Source organism: Urocampus carinirostris, chromosome 2 (assembly GCF_059441175.1).
Source record: "Urocampus carinirostris isolate Australia breed hairy pipefish chromosome 2, RoL_Ucar_1.0, whole genome shotgun sequence".
NCBI lineage: Eukaryota > Metazoa > Chordata > Actinopteri > Syngnathiformes > Syngnathidae > Urocampus > Urocampus carinirostris.
The window spans coordinates 30,442,283-30,454,821 of NC_142350.1; the positions used below are offsets into that span (position 1 = coordinate 30,442,283).

At 38.8% G+C, this 12,539-nt stretch overlaps 1 long non-coding RNA gene across 1 annotated transcript in view; it reads left to right on the forward strand.

The window, feature by feature from the left end:
- Window positions 1-8,885, forward strand: part of LOC148371634 (uncharacterized) — a 79,967-nt gene extending 71,082 nt beyond the window's left edge. The window contains exon 3 of the long non-coding RNA XR_015849643.1: window positions 7,646-8,885. This is a non-coding gene — a long non-coding RNA (uncharacterized LOC148371634). The remainder of the gene's footprint in view (window positions 1-7,645) is intronic.
- The last annotated feature ends 3,654 nt before the right edge of the window (window positions 8,886-12,539 follow it).

Here is a 12,539-nt window from a genome sequence, read left to right on the forward strand (position 1 = left end):
CGCAGATTGTATGGTATCTGCAGCCATTTGGAGCACAGCCACGGGGGGGATCTGCCTGCACCTCCATACCAGCAGGTTTCTGGAGGTCCAGATGGCGTCCTTGATGGCGGCGAGAGTGAGCCAGTCCCTGGCAAAGTCGTTCCGATGCCTCCTCGACCGACTCACCCCGTAAAGCACGTACTGTGCATCAGGGACCTCTCCTGCTGGCAAGTCCGGGAACTTTCCTAGTTGTTCGGCCATTGTCCACAAGACCTTGGCAGCGCTGCACTCACAAAAAAGGTGCCTCACCGACTCCTGGGCGCCACAGCCAGGTCGAGGGCACGTCGAAGTCGCTGACATTCCTCGGTGGTGCATTACAGCTCTGACTGGGAGAACTTCATGAGCCACCATCCATGACAAGTCTCGTAGTCTGTTTGGGAGGGCAGGATGATTGACGTTGCTCCAAACCGTTGTGGATTCGCCAAACGCAAGCCCCCGCACAGGGCTTACTGTAGCTCGCTCTTGCACAATAGCAATAAGGGCCCTGTGGTTTTGTAAAGTGTGACATTCTTGTGTTTCCAAATCAAACTTCTTCAAAAAAGCCCGAATAAAGAGATGTGTTGGTGGCAAGTTAAACGAAACTGGAATCAAACGATTGTCTGGTACAAGCTTTAGCTTCCGCAAATATGAGCCCATCCAAAAACGGGTCATTGCTTGACTTTTCGGGTTGTTGGGTGGGCCCACAGCGTTTTGGAAGTGGAGAGAGACATATTTGCTTCCCAGGAAAAGCTGGAGGTCAGGCACTCCTTTCCCCCCTTTTTCCTTTTTCTTTTTCATTGTATCTCTTTTTATCCTTTCCCACTTTGAGCCCCAGACAAAGCGAAAGATGGCTCGGTCCATTTGTAACAGCACGTTTCTTTTAGGCATAAAAATTAAACTGATTGACAAAAGCATTGGGAGGATGATCGCTTTGATGATTAGGACCTTCCCCTCTATTGTCAGTTTTCTTAGTGACCAAAAAACAAGTTTTTGCTTAACTTTCCTTGTCACGTCATCCCAGTTGGTCTCGCCTCCTCCATCCGCATTGAATTTTATCCCTAGGATTTTCTGGTCTGTCTTTAACACCGTCAGCGGGAGTCCTGCCTTTTCTGTCTCTTTCCACATTCCATAAACCTTCACTTGTGATTTTTCTCTATTTAGCCTTGACCCAGACGCCCTCCCAAACAGGTCAGTCAAGTCAAGGGCTCTTTCAACAGATGCGCGGTCAGTACACAAAATATTAAAATCATCCATGTACAAAACACACTTGGTAATTTGTCCCCCACTTCCTGGGATATCGATGCCTTCGACAAATCTATCTTTTCTTAACATTTGTGCCAAAGGTTCAATGCAAAGAACATAGAGAAGGGGAGACATAGGGCAACCTTGACGTACACCGCAGTTGATCTCGATTGCTTCCGATAAATTCCCGTTAATCATGAATTTGCTGTAGATGTCTCGGTATAGCAGTCCTACCCAATTGATGTATTTTTGGGGAAAACCACATTTTTGCAATACCCTGAAGAGGTATTGGTGCGAGACTCGATCAAAGGCTTTTTCAAAGTCTAGGTTTAGGACCGCTAGTCGCATGTTTCTGTCTCTTGCATAACAAATGGTGTCACGGATCAGCATGAGACTGTCGCTGATCTTCCTTCCCACAATGGCACAGGTTTGGTCTGGATCAACCAAGTCTCCTAAGACAACAGACATTCGTGTTGCTAGAAGCTTGCTGAAAATTTTACAGTCCACGTTTAAAAGCGTTATGGGTCGCCAGTTTTTTAAGTCAATTTTGTCTCCTTTTTTGTGCAATAGAGTAACTATCCCGATTCTGAAACTGTCTGGCATATGGTCTCGACTGGAAAATTCGTTAAAAACAGTTAACAGATCTGGTGCTAAAATATCCCAAAAAGTCCGGTAAAATTCGAGGTTGAGTCCGTCCTCCCCGGGTGATTTGCCTTTTTTCATAGTCTTTATGCAATCATTCAGTTGGTCTTGGGTAAAGTCCGATGTTAAAAAGGGGTCTTGACGCACTGATCTTGAAATATGATCTAATACATGCCCCATTTCATTCTCATATTTTTCTTTCTTTTCAAATAATTTTTCGTAGTAGTCTTCGACCAATCTGGTTATTTCACTACTTTCCTTTGTTATTTGCCCGTTTTCGTTTTGAAGTTTAAAAATCCCCTCATTTTTGCCCATAATTTTTTTAAAAAAGTAGCGTGTACATTTTTCCCCTTCTTCTATTTCTCTTTCTCTGCTTCTTATTATGATGCCTTTGCTCTTTATTTCCGCCAAAGCGTTTAGTTCTTGTTTGGTCTCTTTGATTTCATCATTAAAGTCCATCCCCTTTTCTGTTAGGATGAAATAGCGTTGGAGTCTTCTTTGTAGTCCCGACATGCGTTTCATCTCTTTGAGTTTCTTGTTTTTCCCTGCATTTTTAAAAAAGGTCTGTGTTCGTTTCTTTGTCATTTCCCACCATTGTGCTCGTGAATCATACGAGTCTTGAAGGGTCTGCCAGTCTTTGTACAGCTCCCTGTATTGTGCGGCTAGAGCCTCATCCTCCAGCAGGGAGCAGTTTAACTTCCACAAACCCTTCCCAACAGTCATACCTGAAGGAAATGAGAAAGAGCAGGACAGTAGCAAGTGATCCGAAAAAAAACTGGAATTAATCTTGCATCACTCTGTGCTAAACCCCTCGTAAATATGTAGTCTATTCGAGAGGCTCTGGCATTGTCACTACTGAACCAGGTGAAGCCCTCCTCTCCTGGATGTATGGATTTGAAACAGTCCACCAGTTTAAATGTCCGGCACATGTCTTGTAATAAAGTTGATGTTTTATCTACTTTAAACTCCTCATCATTCCTCTTTCTATCCTTCCTACTTAAGATGCAATTAAAATCTCCTCCCACGATTAGTGGTTGATGGCCTAGCATATGCGACTGGATGTCCTCTAAAAGTTCGTACCTGAGTTGTCTGTCGGCATGGCCGTATATGTTAATGAGGTTAAAATCATTCCCTATATAAGAAAGTCTTGCTAAGATTGCGCGTCCGTCTCTCATCACAGTACTCCCCTTTATGATGAGTTGAGGGTTGTTTATTAAAATGGCTACCCCATCGTTACGGTTTTCATTCGAGCCACTCCATAATGACGGATATGGCCAAATCTCTTCCCACTGTTTATAATTTTTTAGAAAGGGGATGCAGCATTCCTGTAGTAAAAACACATCCGTTCTGATAGTTTTTAAGAACGATAAAACACTGTGAGCCTTAACCTTTGATCTCACACTTCTCACATTGATAGTAGAGAATGTAATGTTCATAATTGTTGTAAAAGTATTTAAACTAGTTAGACAAAACTGGGGGATCTGAGTCCATTCTTTGGTGATCATCGAGATCGCTAAGGCAACTAAAAAATGATTTTTACTCAAAATAAATGTAACCTTTTATCTATTTTCCATTTCTATTTTCACAATGACAGTTAAGGCGCAGACTCCCATTTGTCCCCTGACTGCAAGTCAATGGTTGCTACTTATGATGATAATATTAGACGATGATGTATCAATCACTTTTGGATCTGTATAGTTTTAAAAAAAAAAAGTATTTTACGATGTCCCTTATGGTGTTGTTCGGGTGAGTTAGTATTAATTTGCTGGTGACGTTTATTTGTGTCGTCACACGTTTGTCTTTTATTTTATTCTGCCATACGAAATGGACAATTATGTGTACTATTGTTAAGGAAGAACACGTGTATTTGTTACTCTGCATCCAGCCATCTTAAGGATTCTTTATTTAGATTTTTTTAAGGCCAAATATATTCAGCCTTGTCCTCATTGTCTTTAACCTGCAAAGACATATCGTAACATATCGAGCAAGCTTTAGCCAACGATTTCTTAATACAACTATATTGTCTAAATGTCACTGTCGAGTTTTATCCGGTTCCTCCCTAGCTTTTAGCTTCCAGGTTATTTGAAGCTGAACATTGAGAAAATCCCTCCGGAAGACTGACCTTACTTTGAACCTTTACTAGGTTTGACGGATCGTTGTAACATGAGCCTTTCATTTCAGAGGTTCTCTGGTTTTAATGTGTTGTGTCATTCACTGAAAATAGACTGCAGTAAAAAAGATCAAGTGCGGCCCCATTAATGTGATTTGATGTGAGCATTTGTGTGTTTGTCCAGTCTGGTGTCATTGATATAGTTGGTGATTATCTGTCTATATGGGGGCCCCATTTGCGAGATAAGGTTCGCTTTAGTGGCGATAAGAGGGGCGCTGGAAGAAACATTGTTTTGGCCACCGGTGTTGTCAAAGACAGTTCTAAGAAATAACTGGGTCATGCAGCTGTGTTGGGTAAAATCAATTTATTCGGAATCCCAAAGTGCTTTTGCTGTTAAGATGGTTGTAGTCTACGCTTGGTGAATGTAATTCTGTGTCTGTTGGTTGCATATTTAGACCAATCAAACACAAATGCCATATATTCCTCATTTACAGTTTGATACGCTCAAAAATTAGTAGGCACTCAAAATGAGGAGAGAAGACATAATTGGATGTTGAACTTGCAAGGAGAACAGTGGAACGAGATTTCAGACAAAACATTTCAACATTTTTAAAAAGCCTTTTGCAGAGTTATTTATTTTTATTAAATCTCCTAGGTTACAAAAGCAGGTCGGCCCTAAAGGGTGTGGAGTCAAAGAACAAAAACATGATTAGTGAATAGTGACGATGACCTCAACAGTTCTTAATAGTTAAACCTATGATCAACAGTGTACAATAATAGTCAAAATAACAAACTGCCATCCTGCGTAATATTAAATCAGAATACACTTATCACAGTTCACGTGACTATACAAGACAACGGTCGTGAAAGGCTTGCGCATTAGTTCCTGACTAATGCCCAATATAATGCGTTTCTTTCATGCTCCAGGAAATTAACATAATTAACTCAAATGAATAATCCCAATTTTTAATCATATTTATTAGCCCTCAAATTCATAATGCAGGAAAAGGTCAGAATGAGTATTTTCATTATTTGTGATGATGAGGTCTATTATTAATCCTTCCGTGCACATAACAGCCCCTTTGTTGTAAGCCGAATTAACGATGATTGTGATTGAGAGCCAATTCAGTGGTTCCAAATGAAAATGAGGATTTCATGTAGAGCCTCTTTTGGGTGATTGAAATTGTTATCATTACTTATGTGGAAGTCAGGGTATAAAAATGACGATGGGTATTTGGTAGATGTTCAAATGGGAAGGCAGTATCTTCACAATGCAAAGGTGGAATGTATTGCATGGTGGGCTGAAGGAACAAAGTGTGATTAGATGGGTGTTGATTGGTTAAAGGGACACTGTTTGAGATTGTTGTATTGGGGCGGCAGTAGCTCAGGAGGTAGAGCGATCGTTTTAGGATTAAGGGATCCCAGTTCGAATCCCGGCTTGTCCGTGTTACATGCCGAAATGTCCTTGGGTAAGACACTGAACCCCCAATACCCCCAATAAGCAGGTTAGCGCCTTACATGGCTGCAGAGATCACGGCCGCTATTGGGAAATGTGAAGCACAATGTAAAGCGCTTTGGGAAGTCATTGACTTGAAAAGCGCTATATAAATGCAGATCATTTCATTTCATTTTACTGTATTGTTCAGTGCCACTGACAACGAGTGCTTCAATGCACAACGACAAATTTAAACTACGGAGACTCAAAGTGACCAAACCGCATCATATATGTGGTGCTTGCGTGGGTTTCCTCCGGGCACTCCGGTTTCCTCCCACATTCCAAAAACATGCATTTCAGGTTAATTGGCCGGTCCAAATTGTCCCTAGGTGTGAATGAGCGAGTGAGTTGTCTGTCCCCGGGTGCCCTGCGATTGGCTGGCAACCAGTTCAGGGTGTCCCCGGCCCACTGCCCGATGATTGCTGGGATAGCTTTCAGCACCGCCGCAACCCTACTGAGGATAAGCGGTGTAGCTAATGAGATGAGATGAATATTGTTTAGCTTTTTTTTTCTACTTGGCAGGATTGATGAAAGACACACATGAAGCTCTTCCTTTACAGCATTCTGTCTTTCTCTCACTAATTTACTTTTCACCAAGCACAAGGCAATTACCGTATTTTCTGCACTATAAGGCGCACCTAAAAGCCTTTATATTTTTAAAAAGCTGACCATGCGCCTTATAATGCAGTGCGCCTTATATATGGATCAATATTAAGTCGCGACGTCTTGCAACTAATGCAAGCAGCCGCCGACTAGATTTTCCCCCGAACGTGGTGTATGCTGGGATTTCATTTCCTAACCAATGTGTCAATCATTATTTGAATCAGTCACTATTGGCTAAAGCTATTCGGAGGTAAAGGGAGCGGATCTTTTTTATCATTTACAGGCTCGCATAGGCAAAAGCGGCGAAACAAAGCCTGCAATTGGCCGAAAAAGATGACCGTGAATCACACGTTGGGTTGCACTACGGCATAGAGAAAATATTTTTTACTATTCTGTAATTGTAAATATTTTACTCTCCTGGATTCACTACACTCACGGTTGTAAGAAGACCATGGTTGCGTATCATTTTTAAACGTGAGAACTTAGGTGAGCTATGCGGCTTTATATCTTCCCGGTATCTTGTTTTAGAACGATCTTGATGTTTCTGTGATGAGTCTATTTTTGAACTAAATTCAATTCAAAGTGTTTATTGTCATACGCACAGTAAAGAACCCCGTTTCCCTGCAGGATAAAATTCTTACTTTGCTGTCCACACAGTTACCAGCAAAATCTTGAATCCCAAGACTTTAACCTTCCAAATGATATGTGGAACGATGCATTTGAGTGATCGGTGACATCGTACAGACACTGTGTCCGTACATGTGTGAGACACGTATTTACTTCTTTGCAAGCTTTCGGAATGTTAAGGGGGTAATAAGTTTGACTGAACTATCTGACTGTTTTGACACTATCAAAGATGTTATATAACGAAATTGTGAATATGCTTGATTGCTGTTAAGATTGTCGAGAAGGGTTGTTAAAACCTCACATTGTTTGTTTGCTGTTATTAGTGTCAATAAAATTGTTCAAACCAAAAAAATCTGACTGTTTTGTCGACGTTCCCATTGTAGCGCCTTATAATCCGGTGCGCCTTATAGTGCGGAAAATACGGTAGTTACCTGCTGCTGCTGCCGCTTATGGTATGGAAGAGAACTACATGATTACTCTATCAAGCGCTAGACCGCACAGGCACACATATTGGATTATTTCCCACGGTACACCTGACTAGATCTCTTGGCACACCATTATGTGGTTGCACAGTGGTCAAAAACACTGCTGTAAATGACTGGCAATGACTCATCGTATATTCTGCCATTTAGCCCAAAAGCGGCTGTTATCAAGCTTGGGTTCTCAATGACTCTGGACAAGGAGGGCAGTATAGAAACTGTATGGATGCCTGGTAATTGAAAAGTCATTAAAAGTTGTGTATGTGTGAATGAAGAGGCCTGCCTTTGTGAATATTGAACGTTTGGTTCATTTATTGATTCAGATTGGGGTCACCCACAGTATATCAACGAATAAGTCATTGTACAATCAACTTCTAAGCAAAAAGTTGTATTTTTTGTTCTCATTTATCTCTGTCTTTGTCATTTCAGATGGATAATGGCCAGCATGGAGCGCTAAATCCCCATCTTAACATCGTGTTGCCATGACTGCTCCGAAGATGGATAAGACCAAACAAATGTACTTTTGGGATTTTTTTTATGATTCTATCACCTCTTAATTAGAACATTTTTATTAGTTCAGTCATTTATGACTCAGTTACTTATTTAGTCGTAATCAATGTACTTCATTTTTACTATGTATTTGAGTGACATTATTTACATTGACACTATTCTGCTTTAAATAGTGGCCTCCACATATTAGATTAATGTGTTCCCGAATCGAGCTCGTAACTAGAATGTCTTGTATATCAAACACATTTTCCCAAAAGGCATAACTTAAAAAAACATTGAATGTTTTCCTGACCTACCCAAATCATCCAAATGAACCCTAAATAGCTATAAAATACATTGTCCTCATCACTAAAACACATTGAAATAGCAACTGAACTTAAAAATACATTATTACGATTAATAAGATGATATTAAAGAAATAAAACGTGAGTTCATTATGAGCACTTATGATGGAGGAAGTAGGCGGTCTCTAACTTTATGAGTCATAATCGAGCATTGGTTTTCTGTATGATGCACTAGCAGCGGCTTTATTTTTGGTCACCATTGGCTTTAGCACACAAATCTAAAGTTAGACTATCGTCCATTGGCTTGTGGCCTGGCAGCTTTCCTCCCTGGCGGTAATGAATGTTCTGAGTGGTATTTTTTTCCCCAAAAATCTCGTCGCAGTTCAACAAATGCTGCGGAATATAACCTTCTTCAGAAAATTGTGAAGCCCTGCAAAAACTCTTCCACGACTTTGGTATCTGCACTTGCTGCCTTACCCATGCCATACCCGTTTTGAGCACTCTGCCTAAGATATTCTTGTAACTTGAAATTTTTCTCTAAAGTTGGGCAAAAAATACATCTTGTATCTCAAATTTCTCAAACTTAGAGTAGCTCATATCAAGAGGGGTCACTGTAAATGTATTCAGTTGTTTACATTTTGAAAAAGAGCTCGAGTTTTATCAGTTCTTGCACGGCCTGGTCTAGACAAAGGGCTGGTGAGAAGTAGAGATTTTTTCACTACCTCTAAAAGTTGTTTTATCATAGCCCCACCTTCCCCTGTGTAAAAGAGATTGTCCAACATTTTGAGTGTGCATTTTGTGAAACCATACCACCTTGTTCTGTACTCACATGCCTGGAAAATGTATTCAACATTTTAATAAAAACCTCAACTGAATTGCTCAACTCCAGTGTTTGTTTTATGCTTAACAAACACACAGCGAAGGAAAGGTCATTCTTCTTTGTCATCAGGTTACGTGAAAAATCTCAATTTAAAGTTAATTCAATTTTATTTAGGGAAAACAAAGTGGGTGGGAAAGGGTTACGTAGAGAACACCAATTAAAGGTTTTTTTTTGCATGTCATTAAAAAAGTAATATGATTTAAGTTTTACACATTAAAAAAATATTTACTATTGCTTTCCAAATTAATTTTATTTTGTCATAGCCCTGCCCTCTTTGTATAAAAGGAATTGTCAACTGTTTGACTGAACATTTTGTCGAACTATACAGCCCTGTTTTGTACCACACGTTGTCCAAATTATTCTGTTTTTCTTAAATAGAAATCCCAATGGAAGTGCTCAACTCCAGCGCTAGTTTTACCCATCTCACACCCGGATGTTGTACAAACACTCTTGGGAAAAAAGTTATTCCTCTTCTGCATTTTAGGACAGTATGTATATTTGGATGATTGGCTGCATTTGTGAATTTTAAATGTCAATGATTTAAAATATATTCAGCACATTTGATATATTGCAATGGCTGTTCTGGCCACTTGCCATGCCAGATTATTTTGATTCCTTCTCAGCCATATGCTTCAGGAAGGAAAATAACAAAAATGTGACTTCCATGTGTTTAAAACATTTTCCAAGATAACGACATAATTTAAATAGAAGTGAGGGTAAGATGGAAACATCAGATGAATAGAGTGTAGGAGGAAAACATGAAATTCTAATGAATCCACTGCTTCAGCTTCAGTACACAGCAATGTGATTTTATTTCTAGAAGAGGTCTTCACTTTTTAGGGCTGTGTGTTTTCGTGTGTGAGTGGTAAAACTCATGCTCGACATGAGCTGAACGCTTAACCTTCAGCACTGCAAAGACTTGGCTACGGCAGAACATTGCTGTTGGCAAGCCTATTCGGGAAACAGCAATGATGCTGGTGTGCTCACATGTTTGTTGTGCTATGTGTTGCTATGTGTGAACTTATTCTTGGTTCGCTTTCAGATGGACGGAAACATAGAACCTTCCAAAATAATTGAGACGAAACCACAAAAGTTGCAAGTTGATTTTACTTGAAGGAAACGTGGGTTTAATGAATTCATAATTGAGTTTTTTTTTAATACAGAAGTGTTTTTGTATTATAGATTGAAAATAGAGGGGACCATAAAAAAGGGACTCTAGAAACAACTTGATTAGTCAAGTTAAGTCAAGTCATGTTTATTTTGTATAGTCCTTAATCACAAAGAGTCTCAAAGGGCTGCACAGACAACAGATTATTGCAAACCACAGACTATTATGACACCATCACCTGATCTAAAACCTACATGAGGGTAAATAATACACACATACACAGTTATAAAATATAGGTTATTCGTATGCTATAGAATAGAAGTGTGTTTTAAGCTTATATTTAAACGTTTCCACTGAGGTTGCAGATCGAATCTCAGGGGGCAGAGCATTCCACAGCACCAGGGCCCAAATGGAGAACGCTCTCGAACCTGTGGATCTCTTCTTGGCTCTTGAGATCACATAGTAGACCAGCATTTTCAGAGCAAAGGCTCCGGACCGGAACATAGGGGGAAATTATATCAGAAAGATATGAGGGAGCCAGTCCATGCAAGATTTTGTATACTCCAATCAGAACCTTAAAATCACATCTTAAGCTAACAGGGAGCCAATGCAGGTTAGCTAAAATCGGGGTAATGTGATCAAACTTTCTTGTCTTAGTTAAAAGCCTCACTGCAGCATTTTGTACCAGCTGAAAGCTCTTGATTTTGGACTTCAGGAGACCGGAGAGTAGTACATTACAGTAATCGAGATGGGAGGTAACAAACACATGAATTATAATCTCTGCAAGATTATAAAGTTGTGATTTTTCTGTTTATTTTTGGTGCATTAATTTATAAAAATAATCATGTTTTGAGAACTTTTTACCTCCCACTTTTGGATTTTGGAAGGGACTAAAAAATTTGAAAAAACGGTGGGAAAAATTAAAACAAGAGGAAAGAAAATAGAAAAGAGGGGACCAGAAAAATTGTATGTCTTAAATGACACCTAAATTATCAGTTTTTGTGTCTCTGTTTATTTGTCTTGCATTATCAAAGTAATACATGTGGTGAGACAAAAGAATTACGATATACAGGACAACTGTAAATAAATAAATGATGATACCTGATTCTCATTTTTTGTTTTTATGCTTATTTTTATTGCATTAATCTACCAAAAATAATGCATTATTTTAAAACATTTACCGCTTTCTAAATTTAGAAGGCGTACAAATATACAGAAAATATGTAAAAACAGGTAAAATAAAATCAGAAGAAATATTAAAACATTATAAAAACAATAAAAAAGAAAAGAGGAGAACAGAAAAATGGGAAATCTAAATAATACACGAGTATCATTTTTTGTTCTGATCATATTTATTACATTAATATATCAGCATTTTTTCTTCCTTTGATTTTAGAGTGGATTATGATATACTGAAAAAAAAAAATAATCAAAAATGATAAAAATAATATCAATTTATGAAAAACAGGACAAGTGTGGAAAATCAGAGAAAGTGTGAGAAAAGAAAACTCTGTAAAAGGCACACTACAGTTAAATAGATTATTGACCTAATATGTAATATGTATATAAGTGTTTTGCATATTGGAAACAGAAATTGTATGTCTCAAGTAAGTTTGAAGTTATAACCTTCAAGTGTTAAGTGGGTAATTTCAGAAAAATAATTTTGACGTGATTTACCAGACTTTCTCAGTTACGCTGCCTCAGACAAGGCTACACATTTCAATTCCCTATTACACCAAATTTTATGGAAATAAAATATTTTCGAATCATTACATCCCAGATTTATTTATCGTTTTCATAAATCCTGATTGATATCTACCATTGCTTTGTGTGTCCAATTCTGTAGCCAATGCAAGGTAAGTTAGATACTTTCCACAAAAGTAATGAATCGAGTCATTAAAAATAACAACAACGCTGCTCGGTTTCTATTTCTTCAGGCACAAGGGAAGAAATATTTCAATGGCAATAAAAAGAGAATGTGGCTTGGTTCTGACATCAAAGGGCAAGTCATATAGTAACACCGTCCTGTAGAGGATTTCCTCGTCTTCCAAAAGTCATAAAACTGTAAATGATAACCTGTCAAGACCGTTTTAGTGATGACTGTCAACCCTCAGTATTTTTCTCAAGTGCATGCTACAGTAGCTCTGGTGTTAGGCCATTAAAAGGATACATGCCTAATGGTTTGGAATAAAAACTTTGTGTTTCTTATCTGCAATGCAGCAAAATGTCTAAAAAATTGGTATTAATCCATCATGGTAAATTAAGGGTAGGCAGATAGATCCAAATGTTGATATTATTGATACTGAGCAAGTACTTGGATCCAATCGATACTATTTATTTGGGATTAATACTGTCTTCCTATTTTAACTATCACAATAATGACGTTCTTAGTGGGTCACTAACCCACTGTCTCCAGTGTTCGCACACCTTTTTCATGGCCAGATTAAAGCATTTTTTAAGGACTTTCAAAGCCAAATTTCCAATTTCTCCAGTACCATTGAAAGAAGAAATCCGGTGTGTAGCTCGGTTGTTTGAGGTCAC